Here is a 19,768-nt window from a genome sequence, read left to right as displayed (position 1 = left end):
AGTTCGTGTATTCTCTGTAAAACGGTTGACATTCTGCTGAATAGACGACTCTTGGCATCACTGATTGCTGATGTTACAGGAGCGGAGAAAGGTTAGTGGGTGGGGAAGAGTATTCATTTCCAGTCAGAACTTCCTTTTGTCAACTACGCCTGTACACTGCGCAGATGTGTCTAGCTAGACTAATCATTTTCTAGGCAGGCTACTTTAGTCTCAGCAGAGCACTAAGTACATCACTGAGCTGCCAGTGTAAACTAGTCTAGTAACTATCAAACAGAGCTCTAGCTAGTGCTGGCTTGTCGGTCCAAAGAAGATGCATCGCTTCTGCTGTTGTCCTACTCAACGTTCTTAAGAAGAAACGCCGATTATGAAGTTTTGTATTGATGTGTGATGTAATAGTTGTGTATCCGATATCGACGTATTGTCCGTTGTCGACAATTTTAGAAAACAGCTCTTTTTTAATGTCGCATCGTCTAATCCATTTCCTGTTTGTGCTGTTTCACTTTCCCCAGTTGATAATTCATTTGAGAGAGAATATTATGCAGTCTTTTAGTTACAATAAATAATAATGTTATTTGGTTCACGTCGCACTAACTACTTTTACGGTTTCAGGAGAGGCCGAGATGCCGGAATTTAGTTCCGCGAGACTTCTTTTACGTGTCAGTAAATCTATCGACACGAGGCTGACGTATTTGAGCACCTTCAAATACCACCTGACTGAGCCAGGATTGAACCTGCCAAACTGTGGTCAGGCCAGTGCCACAACCGACTGAGCCACTTCTGAAGATTCGGCAATAACATGGATTGGTTTACTGTTTGGTAAAAATGTTCGTGATTCCGAATATGACTCTACATAATCTGTCAACTGGTATGCCATTTACTTTCCCACACATTCCTTTCTTCCTTTCCACTCCTCTCGTCCTTCCACTTTTCACATACACGAACCACGAACTTCAATGAATGTGTCTTAAGTGCGGCCAGTATCCAGTATTCGGGAGATAGTAGGTTCGAACCCCACTATCGGCAGCCCTGAAGATGGTTTTCCGTGGTTTCCCATTTTCACACCAGGCAAATGCTGGGGCTGTACCTTAAGGCCACGGCCACTTCCTTCCCACTCCTAGCTCTTTCCTGTCCCATCGTCGCCATAAGACCTATCTGTATTGGTGCGACGTAAAGCAAGTAGCAATTAATGTGTTGCTCCCAGCGCGCGAAGTCTATTTGACGACATAAATATGAGTAGAGCACTCTAGCCACCTTATCGTACAGCTGCGTACACAGCATGTTGTTACTCTGTATGGTGACGTTAGCAAGATACTCGACTGTGAGTCGCTAGAAAGCTATAAAGTAGATTGTACACATTTAGATACCCCTAGAGAGTCTTCTTAGGACAACTCAAATACGAATGTCTATACTGTATAAACACCAATAAAGTGAGAGCACGCTCACACTCAACCACTCACGTTACGCAATACGGCTCAAATAAAGTGTCCTATACGCATACGAACATGGTCTTTTACAGAGTTCTCGAACCAAGATCGCTTGTGTGTGTTGTCTCACGAACCATGTTGCTGGCGAACATGGGTGTTTGTCCAGTTCGAAAACTTGTTTCATGGAGTTGCCTGCGATGAACCATTTTCGGTCGTGCGTCTTCCTGTCCACTGTACAAACCGATTATGGCCGGCTGAGGTAATAATATGTGACCGGACACTGGCAGCGAGCGTCTGGTAAGTACTGTAGTAGGGATGGCAGGTACTGAGACCTTCATGCATCAGAGCTTCTGGACATATTGTATAGTCTTAAGAGGCTTTCCTTGACTTTCGAAAGTGCAGTCAAGTGAATATAGAGACAGTTATAAGCGGGAGGAGGCATTAAATGTGCTAATGAGAATGGCGCGAGAGAAGATACCCCCAGGCAGAGTTAGCATTTTTAACTGTGAGAGTTTCATTGTTGAAACTAAGTTTCCGTAGAGAAGTGAGGAAAGTTAACGAGTCTAAAAGTAAAACATGTTTGTCGAATGAAAGTGTCCATGTACCAAATTTATGGTATTTCCTATTTTTTCATTTCTCACCGAACAAGAATTAATACGTAACTAAAAATCTAAGACCTGATGTTCCAGTAACTGAAGAATGGGAGCTGGATGATGACATCCAGTCCGAGCAAAGTCAACTACTTGAATCGCAGGTAATAATAAATCAGTCAACGGGTCTATTATTTAATGCATATTTTCTGACTGTCTATTTCGAAAAGTAACCAAAAACTCTATCCATAATTAATAGTTTGCTTTCGTACTTTGTGTAGTGATAAATAAATATTTGATGGTTTGACAGACTGTTTAATTGGTAACTGCGTTTAACACGTAAGAGAGGGGATGAGCGGAGATTGTGGGAGTTGCATAGCAGTTAAATGAGCCATAATTAGTGTGTGAGCGCGATTTCCAGAGTAAATACGTATTTCATGTGTCGTGAGGTATAAAAATGTCTTCAAAGAAATGTAAAAACGACGTTGACCTTTTTGGCTATATTTGCGGTGAATTTATTAAAATAAAAGCTAAAACATTTAGTTTGGCTACAAACATAAAACTCTGCGAAGCCTATAAAGCTTATTTTAACCTTCCCATTCGAAGCAAAGATAAAATACGGGCACCTCATTTTTCATGTATCAACTGCAAAAGCACTTTTGAAGGTAACATAACACAACTTAGCTCTTAATGGAAATTCAGTACACCTCGTGTTTCTATTACTTATGCAACAAAAATGTGTACGGGTTGTTAATTTGTAGGTTTTTGTTCCAGTCTGGTACCGAGGAGGAAAAGGAACGTATCAAATTTTCAGTACCAATAATATAGATGATGATGATGTGATGCTTGTTGTTTTAAGGGACCTAATATCGAAGGTCATCGGCCCATAATATAGAGGGAGCCCACTGACTATATTAATGATTGCTACTTTTGCGTACACAATCCACGCAAGCGTCGGGCTGGTAAGAATGCCGAAAGCTTTCAGTATCCAGATCTACCATAAACGTCCACTCCAATACGGCATAGTGAAAATTTTCCTGTGCCTTCTCGTCCAGAGCTGAAGGATTCCCAATCGCTAACAGAAATGTCTTGTGGTACCGATGACGTCAGTGAATTCAACGTCGAATAAGCGTGTAATGAACCACATCTCATTAATTAAAAAGAGTTTAACGACTTAGTGAGGGATCTAACCTACCTAAAAGTAAAGCAGAAACATTAGCTTCATGGCTAAAACAGCGGAATTAGCTCGAGTCAAATTTTAATATAAGTGATCAAAGAAAGCGTCATGAAGTGTTTTCTGACATTTTTACTAAAGAAGATGGACTTTGTTATTGCAATTATGTGAAAGGGTTGTTTGATGAAATCGGATTGCCTCCCAGTCCTTCTGAATGGAGTCTTTTCATTGACATCTCTACAAAAAGCTTAAAAGTTGTCCTTCCTCCCAATGGAAATACATTTCCATCTCGTCCCTTGGCTCATTTTGTAATGCTCAATGCAAATTACGAAAGTGAAAAAATGAAGAATGCGCATGGCCAGTGATAGGACATTTCATGATGATGTTTTCCGGTAGGATTGCGAGACGGACGCACTAAATATCCATGCTACCTTTGCTGATAGGGTGGTAGAGTAGACGCATTACACTACCAGCGGCATACATGGCCTAAGCGGACCGAGTCGCAGACAGGAAAGCAATATCAAGTGGAAACCGGTTGTGTAGCCCGATCATGTTTTGATGCCTCTGTTGCATATAAAATTATGCCTCATGAAGCAGATTGTAAAGGCTCTTCGTCAAGATTCTGAAGCTTTTCAATATTTAAAGTTTTGTTTTCTTTAACTGTCAGAAGCTAAAGTGTAAGCTAGTATTTTCGTCAGTTCTCAAATGAAGAAAATTTTGGCCAGTGAATAATTTCTAAAATTACTTAACACTCACGAAAAACAAGCGTGGTATAGCGTTAATGCAGTGATCCATGGCTTTCTTGGCAATAAGAGAGAATTTCTACGTGTTTATTTCTACTACGCTTGAGAGCATTAAAGTAATGTTGCAGAATGTCCCTTAAAGTACAAATGGTTTATGAATACTTGGACTAATTTAAAGATTATTTGGGGGCATATTCTGAAGAGCAAGGGGAACGTTTTCACCAAGGCGTGATGGAATTTGAGCAACGTTATCAAGAGCAATATAATGAGAACAATTTTTTTTTTACAATTTGTTTTGCGTCACACCGACATAGATATGCCTTATGGTGACGGTCGGATGGGAAATACCTAGAAGTGTAAAGGAGGCGGCCGTGGCCTTAATTAAGGTACAACCCCAGCATAATGAAAACATGATGGGTTATATGTTGGGTTCTTGACCCGAGACCTCTACCAACTTCAGTGTGTGTATTCTGTGTGTGTATTTTATTGTGTGATTTGTATTGATGTGTCCAGTACATTTTTTTTTGTTGTGATGTTAACCCTCACCCGAAACTGGTAGGTGTAGGTTTTTGGTGTAGTTTGAATGTCCTTCAGAACCATATTTTCGCTGAAGAAGCAATACCTTCTGTCTGACTATGCTCTTCCTATCCATTATTATCCTTAAGACCGGCCACGCCTCCCAGTCACATTAGGATATCCATTTTCGTTATGTTAATTTTCCTATGCTAATCTGTAACGGAAAATGGAACTTAAATACGTCATTCAAGGAGATATTCACTCACAATTGCTGCTAATTTAATTCACTCTTGTAAATACTTACTGCACCTCTCAAAACTAGTCGGTCGCTCATTTACCAGGCTCTGATCACAGGAACCTATCTCTAAAAGTCACGTTAAAAAATCTTTAAAACATTCAATTTCTGCTTATACACTCCACGAAAATTCTTAATTGCCTTATGCATTATCTGTTAAGAAATGTTTCTCGAGATTACTTTATTCATTCACAAATATTGTTTGTGATACTGCTTTAATGTCTAATCTGCCTCACATGCTAAGTTCTTAACATTTTTAAAAATATTTATATGGAGTCATAAATTTAAATTTTGGCTAATGAGACCTCGAACACCATGGTACAACAGACCGGAAGGGCCTTGACCCAGCAAAAGACCACTGCTCAGCCCGAAAGCCTACAGATTATGTGGTGCATTGTGGTCGACAAGACGAATCTTCTTAGCCGTGATTCTTGGCTTTCTAAAGGGGCCGCTATCTCACCATCAGATAGATCATCAGTTGTAATCACTTAGGCTAAGTGGACCACGAACTAGCCTTCAGATCCAGGTAAAAATCCCTAACCTTGCTGTGAATCAAACACGAGATCTCCGGGTAAGAGGTAAGCACTTTAACCCTACACCATGGGGCCGGATGTTGGGTAACCAAAGTTAGGATTACAAGCTGCATTAATCGTTAATCAAGTGCTTATAAATTTTATGGTTCTCCTAAACTACGTAAACATACTCGATTTACCGGAATAATGAATAGAACTAATCGGATCGATTCTTAAAATAAATGTCTGGTAACAGAAATGAGACACAAAGAACTGTGGGAATTGAATTAAATAACACAAAAGTTGATAGTCAGGTCAGAAGGTTTCTGATACCGTATGTCACAGTAGACGGTACTACCTGCGACTGTCTGGCCGAGAGTTGGGCGGCCAGTACCAAACGTGATACCCGATGAGAGAAACAACGGCTTCGGACGGATGAATTCTCTCATGGGAGGCTTCATGAAGCCCTTAATGAGGAAATGCCTCATAAATTCATTAAAAAGACCTCAACGGCAGTAAATGCGGAGAAGATGGTCTATGGTACGGTGGAGCTGGCGAAGTAGGTAATCTACTGTCTATCGTTATAATGGGCAGAGGGAACGACGGTTCCATATGATAGTGGCGGTATCCTATCAGCGTCTGTTCCACATGTTAGTGGCGGCTGATAAAATATACCTCAGGGCTGACAACCTTGAGAGTTAACAACTGCCACACACTAAGGTGACCCCACAAGTATACTCGCTGGAATCAACATAAAGAAAAATATCAACGAAAATATTACCCCAGCTGGTAACCAATTCACCCCCAGTCATGATGGGGTAAGTAGGTCATCGGATTATGGAGAGCCTGCACATTCATATACTCCACCACTACTGCCCTCACATAAACTGCTACAGAAAAAGAAAAAGAGCATTACTTACCTAGCTACAGTGAACATAAACTCCCTGTTAAAGGCGGCTAAACTCAAACACACCCTTGAGTGTTGGACAAGTATAACATCAAGATAGCAGCGCTACAAGAGCCTCGGTTCACCGATGAAGACGCAATGGAAACCCAAGCATATCGGATCTATAAAGTAAAGCCGGGTAAGAGGTTGATGAAGACAGTTCTACACGTGGGTATTGGCTTTGCTGTATAGCATAGAATGATCGACCATGTGTTAGAATTCATATCACCTAATGGCAGAACCTCCTCACTATCCTTCAGGTGGCACAACAGAGCGTACCGTACACAATATTGAACTTCCATGCACCTAAAAACGACTCCAATAGGAAAGATCTGGAAGTAGAAGAGTACTACTGGAACACCCTTGAAGAGACCCTAGATAATACCCCAAACCGCCACCCAAAATACTCGTCGGTGACTTCAACGCACAAGTCGGCAAGGAGAAGAAATGCCGCCGGATACTAGGCAGGTGCCCAGCCCATGAAAGGACCAACAGAAATGACGAGCAACTCATAGACCTTTGTGACAAACATGGAGATACATGGAGATACAGAACGTCAAGGTCTTGAGAGGAGCCAACCTCGACTCTCACCACTATATTTTCCTAGTAAAGACCAACCTACAACCCTTGAAACGAGCACCCTTAACCCCAAAGGTCTCGAAGATACCTAGGTTCAACACCCATCGGCTGAGCGATGACGATTGTGACTTCCGGACCATCCTTCAGATGAATGCACAGAAGCAAGGGTGGTATACTGTTCAGAAGGCCCACCTGGATGCTGCTCAAGAAACCATCCCTGCTTCATTCAACAAAGGCAAGCACCCCTGGTAGAACGCATAGTACGATCAGGCCATAAAGGAAACGCGCAGAGCTTTGATCAAGTGGAACCACCGCAAGGATGAACCAAACCATCAGACTTTCATTGCGCAAAGAAGAACAAAAGCGAGCTTTTGTTCAGAGCAGATACAAAACCTCAAGACCATCCTCACGTATAGGAGCCGAGGTGTACACCCCTGGGTAGCCATTATGGTGAATTTCCAAAAGGCGTACGATTAAATAGACAGGCAAACCCTCTCCTCTATCCTGCGGGAACTAGGCCTAGATCACGAGACTAGTCCAATCTATCTTGACGAACATCACCTCTAAATTCAAGTTCAGGGGTGAGATATTTTAGATCTTTCCCATCCATACAAAAATCAGACATGGAGATGGTCTCCCTTGCATCTTCTTCAATTGTGTACTTGAAAAGACCATCAGGGAATGGACTACCACATTGTCATCAGTAGCAGGACTGAAGCTTGTGTACAAGAAAATCTCAGTGTACCCCGTCTGGCCTTCGCTGATGATCTCACCGTACTGGCCAACAGCATGAGGGTGGGGACTACTCACCAACTATAGAACCTCTGCAGTATTGCAGCAAAAACCGGCTTGAGGGTTAAACAACAGAAGACTAACATAAAGCAAGCTCCTTCTACAATCCCACTAGGAAACAACACCGTAAGTAAAGCTCCTGCATTCAAGTACCTAGGAGAGTGGATCTCAGCAAGCGAGAGAGAAACTTAGGCCATAGACACCAGGTGAACCAAGTTAGAGAGGGTGCTTCATAACTTTAAAAACATCTACACCTCAAAGTACCTCTCCAAGAACCTAAACTCAGTAGTAAGACCCTCTGTACTCTACACGTCTTAGTGCCTTTTGATGACTCAAAAAGGCCCACTCACGAAACTAGAACTTAAATAGATTAAGATCTTGAGGATGAACCAATAAAAACCCAAAAATGATAAGAACCTGGATGGGAAGGCACATACATTACAATCATACCCATAAGTAAGGAGGATGGCACCTACAGGATCAGGCTCAACAACGATCTTCACGAACATCAGGAGGACATAGTCAATGTATGAGGAAAAGGCGACTAAATTTCTACGGGCACATGAGCCGCCTGAAACCCTGCAGGCTCAGCAACAGGATCCTCGCAGTGACAAGTAGGGGAAAGGCATCTAAGACCAAGTGGATCACCTCAGCAAAATCAGACCTAGAGGAATTACAGGTCCCATTGGAGACCACAGAGAAACGATCTCAGCACCGAGAGGCCATCCTACAGGGAGTCTTTCCACTGTCCCTCTTAAGTAAAATGAGTACAGGGATCACCAGACCTAAGTGGACGGATGGAAGGAAGCAGGCACACACCCAGAAAATGAAAGCGTACTGGGCCGAGAAAAAGCTGAAGACCTTAGCTAAGAGTTAAGACGAGCCACGTGATCTCTGGTGGGCCAAAACGATCCGAAAAAAGAAACAAACACCAAAATAATAAGAACCTGGAAGGGAAAAAACATACATTAAAATCGTACCTGAAGAAGAGAATAACATTTGCCGGTTGTCAAGTAACCACTTCGTGACTTATCAGTTGTGAATAAGAAATTTACTAGTTATAACTATTTATATAGAAGGTGTGATTTCGTAACTACAAATAAAATAAGATGATCGTCACCATATGATCTATCTGTGTCTGTGTGACATAAAACCAATTGTATAGAATGAAATAAGATGAAGGAACTATTTTTATTAATTACTGTATCATCTGAATTAATGATGTTCTAAGCTTCGAATTCTGTTATTGTAAATAATGCTCCGTTAGTTCTGACGTGACGACTTCTAACTTCGCAGCACGTAGTGGAAGTTGGTGTTTCGAAAATCTGACCGTATATTACAGGCTGCTGATATCGCTTGTCACTAAAGGCCTCAGCTGAACGGCACAAAAACAAATTTAGCACTATGATGCAACTTCTTCCCGCGGGGGCCTAGCGATTTGAACGCCCGATTGCACGCACACGTAACATTTCCTAGCGCAGTAGCGAATGAACGCGTCGATCTATTAAAAACTACAACAAATAAAATGTACTTTGTGAATAATTGACCATAAATTTTGTAAATTTGCACCGAATCTTTAAAAATCAGCGATTTATCCGTCTAAATATTAATTCTGTCCCATCGTATGGCGTAACATTACGAATATCTCCCTGTGTCAGATATTGCGCTACCACTACGGTTGCCAAAGTTATGCGGGGTCGAAAATGGGAACATAACTTAATTGGCTTCATATCGAATTCTGAATGTAAATTCCTACTCGTGACGTGTATATCACTCAACAGACAATATTAAGCCAAATATAACGGTACCATTACTGTAAACTTTAGACAATCAGTGCAGAATTTAAATGATGCCCGAATTTGTTTGAATTACTAAATGTATTAAAACATAATAACCATCGTACCGCCAGGCGAGCAACCAGATAAGTTGGTTCGAAAGCATTAAGAACAAAGCATACCTAAAGGTAATATCAGCAAATCGTTTTATTTTTAATTTCATTTATTAAGTGACGTTAAAATTGCCACAAAGAAGCCGTTGGTCCTTCTCTGCAGTGGGGCCGATGGCCTTCGATGTTAGGCCCCTTAAAACAACAAGCATCTTTTCTGCAGTTGTCACCTTTAAATAAAATCGTACCGAATTGCGTATCTAAACGTTTCTATGTTTGTTCTAGTATAACAATAAAATAATAATGGTGTGTGGCTTCCGGAGGGGCTGTTGTAAGTCTTTCGAATTGACACCGTATAGGCGAATTGCGCGTCTATGAGGATGGGGCCCAACCTAGGATGATTTCTAATGCTTAAGACAACACACACACCCAGCCCCCGAGCCCTCGGAATTAACCAATTAAGGTTCAAATAACCGATCCTTCCGGGAATCGAACCCTAGACCCCCTGACCATAGGCCAGCATGCTAACCATTTAGCCATAGAGCCGGACTGTTCTAGGATTGTAAACTGGAACGAATGACGGAAGTTAACTTCATGGACAAAATTATGGAGAAAATAAGTATGCCACGGAACAACAGCTCGTGAATTTCAAGGAAAGTGGTAAAAAAGCATTTTCCCTGACCAGGTGTCACTTCAATATAAAAAACTGACCAGGGACATAATTCATTGATCATATACGTTTGAAAATGGGATAACTTTCGGAATACTAATTGTTTTAATACATCATTATGTAGCTTAAACTGTGTCACATGCATGGACTAGTTTCCGTAATATTGTTGTAATCCACTAACATGATCTGAAGTGTTATACACTCCAGAAATGCTTTGATGGTAAAATTAAATTCATAACTACACTAATCATATCGGTAAGGCAACTCCCACATGGCCGACATATTTCATTATTCTGTAGGTTGTACTACTATCTCGAGGGAAATTAAATAATTCCACCAAGTTGATGAGTGCGTGGGTAGGAGGAGTGGACAGCGATATTGCAGGCTCGTACTCACAGTGAGAATGATATCGAAACGTGAACTCTGAAAGGCCCCCAGTGGTATCTTTTACATTATCGAAGAATACACGATGGTGCAAGTAGAGAAGAACAGGACTTACTGTAAAATTCATGCACTTCTTAAATTTACAGCCTGTCAGCAATGAACATTGTGAATGAAACCTATGCAGAATTTCAATTGATTTATGTTGTTCAAATAATATTAGTTGAAGAATTCAAGTTCGGTATTACTCTGTAAAGGAATGTCAGGTTGAAGAAACTCCCACTTCGTACAGGTATGGTATCAGTTTCCCGTGGGCACCACCCGCAATGTATCATGCCGTTCATTAATATCCCCACGGGTATACTTTCAAAGTTTCGAGGTAATGAAATAATGTACATGAACTATTATGGTAATAAAATGTAATATTATATCAACAAACACTTAAATTTTTGAACGTACTGCGAATTGTTGATATTGATTCGTTAAATTTCTATACATTTCCTAACAGTAAAACCATTAACCCCGTGCCATAGGATAAACAATATCATGTTTCACACCATTAGGAGCGTACGTTCTTCATTTTTCAACCCTGGAGCAAACTACAAAAGTTCACAATGAGAGAAACAAGTAGTTTTCATGTTTATTCCTACTTCATTTAGCGATTGTCCTTGAGTGTTGTTTACAGTCATCGCGAAAGCTTCGCTACGCTGATATTGTACAATCTCATACACCAGAAGGAGTACTGAAAGCATGCAGTTATGATTTCCCCCATTGATGAACTTGAAATTGAAAGTTCTAATTGCGACAATCTACGACTGAAATTAAGTCTCCATGTTGCAATAAACAGAGTCAATAAAATACGTAATAAAGGCATCGCTACAGAATTAAGAAACGAAAAGGAATTCAAACCTATGGTACATCCGATTGAAGAAAGTAATACCACGTGAAAGCAATCATTCCACACTCATTCACGGAATGGAGTTTAATTTTTCAGAGAATGAATTGCTAGATTTCACCATAGAGCAAATTCCAGCTGTAATGTAAGCTATCACACCAGGCCTTAAAGGCTTAAGGAAGTATTCATTTAGGATGTTGAGAGATGGCACCACAAAATACGCGCTTGTTGTAGTTAGGTCGGCAATTTTTGGCACTGTCCCTTACAGACGTAGAGGGAAATTTGAATGCGATACCTCGAGCTGGCGCTAACATGGTTAAGATCGGCTATTCCTTCATCAGGTTTCAGGAGCGGGGAGTAGTTCGCAAATATGTCGTAAACGGTTAATGTTGTTTTGGAATCCTTTAGGAGCTTCTTGAGTATGGTCTCTCGCTGTGTGGGGAGTAAAATGAGCTGTGTGCGGTCCTTCGACAACATCTTCGATATTTGCCTAGTTTTGAGAATTTTTGGTTGTGTGCCTCCTTACAACATGGAGTTAAAATTTGAATTTGTAAATATAATTATATTTATTACCCGTATGAGTGCCCATTGCACTTTGGTGTAAGTGTTGGTACTAATCAGTGCAGGTATGTAGACATGTATAACGGAAATAATTTATATTTGATTTCATAGGTTATAGATTATTGGCCGAATAGGTGACCTATTGACATTTACAATAAATGAAACAAAATATCGTATAGCGTATTTCACAAGTCGAACTTCTCCCAGGATTTCACGAGACCTAACATAAATCGTTTGTATTTACGTTTTGTAGATTTTTAAAATGGGGGTTGTTCTTTATTGATGCAAATTTCTTCCATGTGGTATAAAATTAATTATACTCAATATAACATGATATACTCAATTTGAGTAGTTATAGTACTCACCCGAGCAATAATTTAAATGTCAATGGTCTTTTCATATTCGATGAATTTTTTTTTCTTTTCTACATTCCGAGTAGTGGCAGATATTTTTCAAAGTAACTAATATGCATTTCTGTCATGTATTGAGAAAAAGTTACGTTGAAACTCCTCCTTAACTTTAACTATCTGCGATACTGATAACTACGAAGTTCTTCTGACTGACATCCTACGGAATTCCAATAAAGTATAATTTGAACTCGAATCATCGTCTGAGTCTGTCTGATGAAAAGAAGAGAGTACTCAGGTTACCTGCGAAAGTGTGCCAAGAGGATATTTAACCTAAAACACCATTGATGATTGATTCCAAACATATTTGAAATTGAACGTGAATACGGTGTTTAAACCTTGACCAGTAGAAAATACGACCAGTATAAATAAATTATAAACCTTACTTGGACAGTGTTCATAATTTTAACAATGCTAATAAATTCGCACTAATTATCACCATTATTATACACATTCACTTATAGAGTTCGTGGTTAATAGGATTTAAAATACAGAAATTTAGCGTTTTGATTTTCAAATTTAGCATTTTATAGCAAATTGATTAACATAGGCATAATTGTTGGGAGTTGTACTGTGAGTTGGGAGTAAAATTATACTGTTTAATCTCACATTTCTTGTCATGAAGTTTTGAATGCATTATAGAAAGTAAGACAAACATCAACATAAGACTGCAATAAGTATTAACATACACATGGATATGCATACTTAAAAATTTACAAACATAATTTCAAAGTGCAATAGTTACGTAGAAATGAAAAGGTTAGCACAGGATAGGGTGGCATGGAGGGCTGCATCAAACCAGTCTATGGACTGATGACTCAAACACAACACAATTTCAAAGTGATAAATACTATTCTGAAAGTATGCATCTATCACAGTACAACTGACCTACAAGGAAGGGGAAATTCAATGATGATTGAGTACAACATCCCAATTGCTTGAGTGATTTCCTCCTTCATTCGAGACCGTCTATCAGTTATAATCATGTTGAACTTGCTGCAAAAACCCCTCTACAACGACACTGTTCGTAGGGGCCCAAATGCACTGCACTGCTGCCGAGGCAAAGAAAGAAAACTCTAACCCAAGTGCCATCAACATTCGAAGAGTGTCAAAGTTATTTTCAATTTTAATGTCCTGCGGCATCTGTTGGTGATATGCTTCGCAGCTCTCGACAAACTGATCAACAGCGACACTTCTAAAAATGACAACTTAAGCTTCAAAGACACAAGTGATTTTGGTTCCAGAGCACTGATTTGCCCTGCAACTTGCAGGATTAAATAAATTGCACACTAACGCTCATGTGCATCGAGAGCTTAGTTATGCATTTAAGCATACACTGCTTTAAATTTTACCTTAATTTCCTCTTTCATCGCATTGTTTCTGCAAATCTCCAGCATGTCACTTGTTTCCCATGGAAACCACCCGTCAGTACAACTTGTGAGCATATGGGTAGGACCATCCCTCCAGTACTGTGAGTGCTGAATTAATACCTGTGAGACAAACTTTATCTGAACTTTCATCAAGGGAAGCGTATCCTTATCTCTAAATATATCCAACACTAAATGGCCACTGATATTTAGGGAATTATCATCAACACAGCTATAGAATTTTACATGGTGTGTGAAGTACTTCTCAAGATAATGGACTGAGCGAAACCAAATTGTTCAACTGTGACAGCTCTTTGAGAATAACATCCCCCACAAGATGCAACTTAGGTGCAATGCATCGTAAGTGAAGAAGGTGGGCTCCAATTGTTGCCTGTCATGCCTGAAAAGATGTACGCATGTATCTGGCAGAGTCTGACACTAAACCCAGCAAGTTTTCATAATCAATATTATAGTCTTAGAGAGCATCATTGATGGCTCGGATGGAAGTTGTACCTTGGGCAGTATCCACAATTGAACAGCTTGCCAAATGAACTTGTTGTTCTACAGCTGGCATGATCGTCATGAATAGAGCAGCAAAGACACATCTGCTTCGGTTGTCCGACGTCACGTCTGTGATTACTGAAATGGACTTCCCGTCTAGTGCAGCATTCTCCTCTGCCCTTGCTGAATCTCCACAACGTAGAATATAATCTCACTAAGCGTACTACCATGAGGCAGATTACTGATCCTGGGACGTACGCACGGAGCCCATAAAATTTCGTTATGCATTCCAATAATAATAATAATAATAATAATAATAATAATAATAATAATAATAATAATAATAATAATAATAATAATAATAATAATAATAATATAAACCACCATCTCTATGCTTTGAGCGAAAGGACGGCACACTGGCGACGTCAAATGAAGAACATTTCAGCATTCTGGCAGATTACTTCAAGAATTTACTTAATTGCTCTAAACCGCAAAGCGCCATTGAGACCAAGGAACCCTTACTCAGGTACACAGATTTCAGACCACCCGACAGAGATGAAATCAAGCGCCACATTGCCCGTCTAAAAAATAACAACGCGCCGGGGGAAGACTCAGTAGAAGCAGAACTATGGAAATATGCCCCAGAGGAATCACTTGATATCTTGCAAAAGCAAATAGAAGAAATTTGGAACAAGGAAACCCTACCCGAAGATTGGAAAATAGCTTTGATCCATCCATTACAGAAAAAAGGCAGCATGATTAACATCAACAACTACAGAGGAATATCTTTTCTACCCGTGACTTACAAAATTCTATCACTTGCCATCCTGGAGCGTTTGGAAGCACAAGTCGAACATCAAATAGGTGAATACCAAGAAGGGTTCAGAAAAGGTCGCTCAACAGCTGAACAGATCCAAAATCTCAAAACAATCATCAGACATTGTACACTAAGTTCTAAGCAGTATGTGTCTGTCTTTGTGGACTTCAAGAAAGCGTACGACTCCATTGACCAGGAAGTCCTGATAAACATCTTAAATGAATTTGGAGTTGATTTGAAACTGCTGGCATTAATTAGAGCCACCCTGACCGATACAAAATCCAAGGTGAAGTTCAACGGATGTCTCTTGCATTCCTTTGACATCAAAACAGGAGCCCGACAAGGTGATGGGCTATCCCCGATACTCTTCAACTGTGTTCTTGAAAAGATCATCCGAACCTGGCGGGTGAGATTACAGGAAACCAACTACAGTCCATTGAGAATAGGAACCAAATGCAAGGGGATCGCAACAGACTGCTTAGCATTTGCCGATAATATTGCTGTTCTCTCAAACGACATAGAAACCTCTAGAGCTCAAGTTGAAATTTTAAAGGAAATTGCCGAACAAACTGGTTTGCAGATATCGTTTGAGAAAACAGAAGTAATGACTAACATCAAAGAGGCTCCACCAAAACTCCATAAAAATACGGGGACATCACCCGAGTAGACAAATTCAAATACCTGGGTGAGATCATCATGAAAAATAGACTGGACAAAGAAGCACTTCAGGAGCGAGTACGCAAACTGGAAATAGCCTACCAAACATCCCGCACAATCTACAACAAAAATGCCTTTCCCAAAACACCAAGATACGTCACTATGAAACAGTTCTGAAGCCAGTAGTTCTATATGCAGCCGAAACCCTGTCTCTAAATGCCAACAAAGGACTCCTTGAAGAACTGGAGAAAAGAGAACGCAAAATTGTGAGAGGAATCTTGGGATCAAAGTACAGAAATGGAATCCATCAAAAGAGATCCAACAGGGAAGTCTACAGCTAAATAGAGAAAATTACCGACACAATCAGAAAAAGACGGGCACGATTTTACGGTCATCTGAAAAGAATGGACGGAAGAAAGTTAACTAAAGAAATTTTTCACTTTTTTTGATTCAAACCCCAAAACCACAATTGCCTGGTTTAGAAATACCAACGAAGACCTGCAAATGCAACATACCTCAGCTGAAGACGCCCTTAACCGAAATCTCTTCCGCAAGAAAATATTGACGAACGGGCTAAACCGAGACGAGCAACCGAAGAGAAGACACAGTGCCCCTTGGACAGAGGAGCGTAAGCACGCCCACTCACAAAGAATGAGGGAAATTTGGACTCTAAAGGAGGCCAGGTTCAGTGTCAAATGCAACAAGACTTAACGTGGTCCTTGATGGCCCTAGCGAATTATATAATAATAATAATAATAATAATAATAATAATAATAATAATAATAATAATAATAATAATAATAATAATAATAATAATAATACAGTTTGGCGGTAAGTATAAATACTAAAACATTTGGTGTAGTGTTGGGCCAGCGAATCACTGAACGAATTTTTGGGCCTTTCCCTATAAACTTCCATTTATGTACATGAATACAAGCGATTATTTTACATCCTAGATGGTCTATTAATTTGTAACATTTTAAAATAACTTCCATCCTCGTTTGTTTGTGTTTATTGGTCGACATTATAAATAACCTGACCTAAAATTCTACGTGAATTCCTCACATTAGGATACATGCATCCACGTGGATTTTGGTTGAATGTTTACGAGACCTAACCTAAAATTCAACAAGGCCCTATAGCAATCGTAATACTTCGAAACACCCATCTACGTGACTCTTTTCTTGGGGGGAGGGGAGATATAGGCTAGTTGAAGAATATTTCACAGTAAGTTGGGCTATACCACTCAAGATGGTGTAAATGTATTTTAATCACAAATATAATTAACGCCCAAAATTATATCTAAAATCGGCACTTACTTTTCAAGGTAGTCCCGGAAAGCAGGAAGGTACAGCTTGTGTATGGAGCACATCTTCACAGTATCCTATATGAAAGTTTGTTTCTTGCTTTTTGATCCTTTTGCCTCTCTATCCATTTCTGCTATTATGGCTTACTGCTTGACGTCACGCTGTTTACATGGTGTTTGGGAAAAAATGGCTCCTTTAGTAGTACATGGTTTCTACTCTTCAGTGTTTATCCAAAACCTTTTTCCTCTTCCATTCGAATCTTTGATTGCAAAGTCGGCACATCAATACATCTGCATCACTTACATAAAAATGTTCCGATTTGTAACTTGGCACGCTGTTTGATCGTCATTTCGCTTCTACCCATGGCTACCAGACAATAGATCGCTACCGTACTTAAAAACAGATTTACTACTCAACAACTATGTCAAGAATAACCGACTATAATCAAGGGCCAACACAAAGTGAATGAACGCGCGTGCTTGAAAGTGTATTAAACGGTTTGATTGGTTGTTCATTGTACTGCTATTTGGCCGTTGAATGATATTCCACACATTGAATGATTCATGACAACGTAATAATTTTCCCCTTAGAAAAATAACAACATATACCTTGTTCTTAAGAAAAATGCATCGTTTTAAAAATATGATGTGTTTATTTAGGATAAAAGCCAGAACTTCGCATGTATTTCGCATAAATTGTATAATTTCACATTTGGAACCAATTTAGCATTTTTTCGCTAATTCTAAATTGATAAAAACGCTCATAGGGGCACATACACTGAAAAGTTTCAACACATTTCGCATTTTTCGCAAATGCTAAAATCCGCAAACTCTACACGTATAATAAAGTATTCCATCAACTAACTGGTTGCAGTAAGTATAGGGAGACGAACAATGTTTCATGAATAAATATTCCTGGCCAACCAGCTGGCTTTTCATCCATGTCTAATACTGAATTCCATCACAATGCTATCAGCTAGAATGGCTGAATATATTTTATGAATAACATTTCTGATTTGATACTCATAATGGATTCATTCTTGTCAGATGCCGACCTGTTGATTAGAGTACAAGCGCAAATCATACTGCGTTATTATCTCGTGTAAGTAGCTCAAAATTACTTCCGGTGTGTATCCATACCATAATGGATAATGCACTTAATATGAAATTCTAAAACCAAAGGACTTCGTTCTTGCAAGTCATAAATTAGATTAACCCACAGAGATAAATTTAGCAAGACTGTGGAGAAATGGCGATTTTTCGTACTCGTGGTAGAGGTCTTTTTCGTACATTTTATAGGCTTGGATAAGAAAGAGTTTGTCTTGGAGAGCATGTACATCTATTTGGCAAAGTAGAAAGTATCTTGGATTTATCGTGAAGAAATGATAGCATTAACAGAGAGAAGTGGAGGGTAACGACAATGATCACTTCTGGTAAATGTTACAGAGCTCCTGGTTCCATTACGAGCAGAATAACATCCCTCACACTATGATAATGGTATTTCTCATTGAACCATTTTCACCTAATACAGAGAAAGATCGAATTCATTTGGACATGATAGAGACTACCTCTGATTATCGGAAACTCGGTTGATATAAAATATCAAACAAAATTTCGAAAATATATATAGTGGAGTGCATATATATTTTTATTACTCAATCAGTCTATGATATTACAATTTTGTCGAATTAACATAGCATTGCACGCTCTTGAAGGGTTTTCTACCTTGAGTTCTAGTTCCTTTTTATAGGTGGGAAGTCTTGGTAGCGTTTAGTGAGAAGATCGTCCGTAGAGGGTTACTAAACTATTTTACCGTCGTTGCGCCTATAAAGACCACTATTTCAGATTAGATCTCTGACCAGAAAGTTTCTGTCAGCTAAGGTTCAGTCTTGCATGACCTATTTGAACGAAGTTTAGTCCTAAGTGATACATGTAATGCAGATCAGTATTTTTACCCTCAGCATTGTCACATTACGGTATTTCGAGACGCAATGACAATATCCTGATTTTCGACGTACCATAGGGCGAGTGCTTTAAACTAGAGAGCCCTTTGTTCTTCAGTTCTCTAGTTTTAACACATTATTGACTATAAGAAACTCGTGGCTAATCTATCGTTATCTTATTGTGGAAAGAAATAATATTTGAATTCAAAGAGGTGCTGGGAATGTATGGAAATATTTATCGGCAGCTCACGTTTGTTTTTCTTCATTTTATTGTATCTTGGATTAAACGGAGGAGCATCGGGTTATGAAAAGTCAAATTATAGTGTATTGGACTACAATACTTTACATTTCTCATAAATGGCATCTTACGAAGCAGGAAGCATCAAGCGACCCTGGAAGATGCACAACAGATGTCAGTACGTGACGACCATTAGTTACGGTACCTCAGTAGTTAAAGTACTAACGGCGTGTACAGGGATCCAAATTTGAACTGTGCTGTTGCTTTATTTCCTCTTCCGCCATTACGATAGAATTTACTCCGGACGAACACCTGGGGAATGCTTTTACGAGCGTCATTCCTGAGATCGGGCTGGCAACTTATCGACCTTGCTGCTGCAAGCAAACATCCAATTTCTTTCTGCAACGCATTCACTGGAGCTTATACAACCTATTTCACAGCAGTGGAAGTTCATGGGAAATGCCTCCGTTCGTATAAAGGGAGGAAGGAAGTGTATTAGCTCTACGATTCAAGCCCAGATTTCAATATGTATCTCCATTTATTCTGATATAACACTCGCTATCGGGAAT

This window comes from Anabrus simplex, chromosome 1 (assembly GCF_040414725.1).
Source record: "Anabrus simplex isolate iqAnaSimp1 chromosome 1, ASM4041472v1, whole genome shotgun sequence".
Taxonomy (NCBI): domain Eukaryota; kingdom Metazoa; phylum Arthropoda; class Insecta; order Orthoptera; family Tettigoniidae; genus Anabrus; species Anabrus simplex.
Note: the sequence above shows the minus strand (reverse complement) of the source record.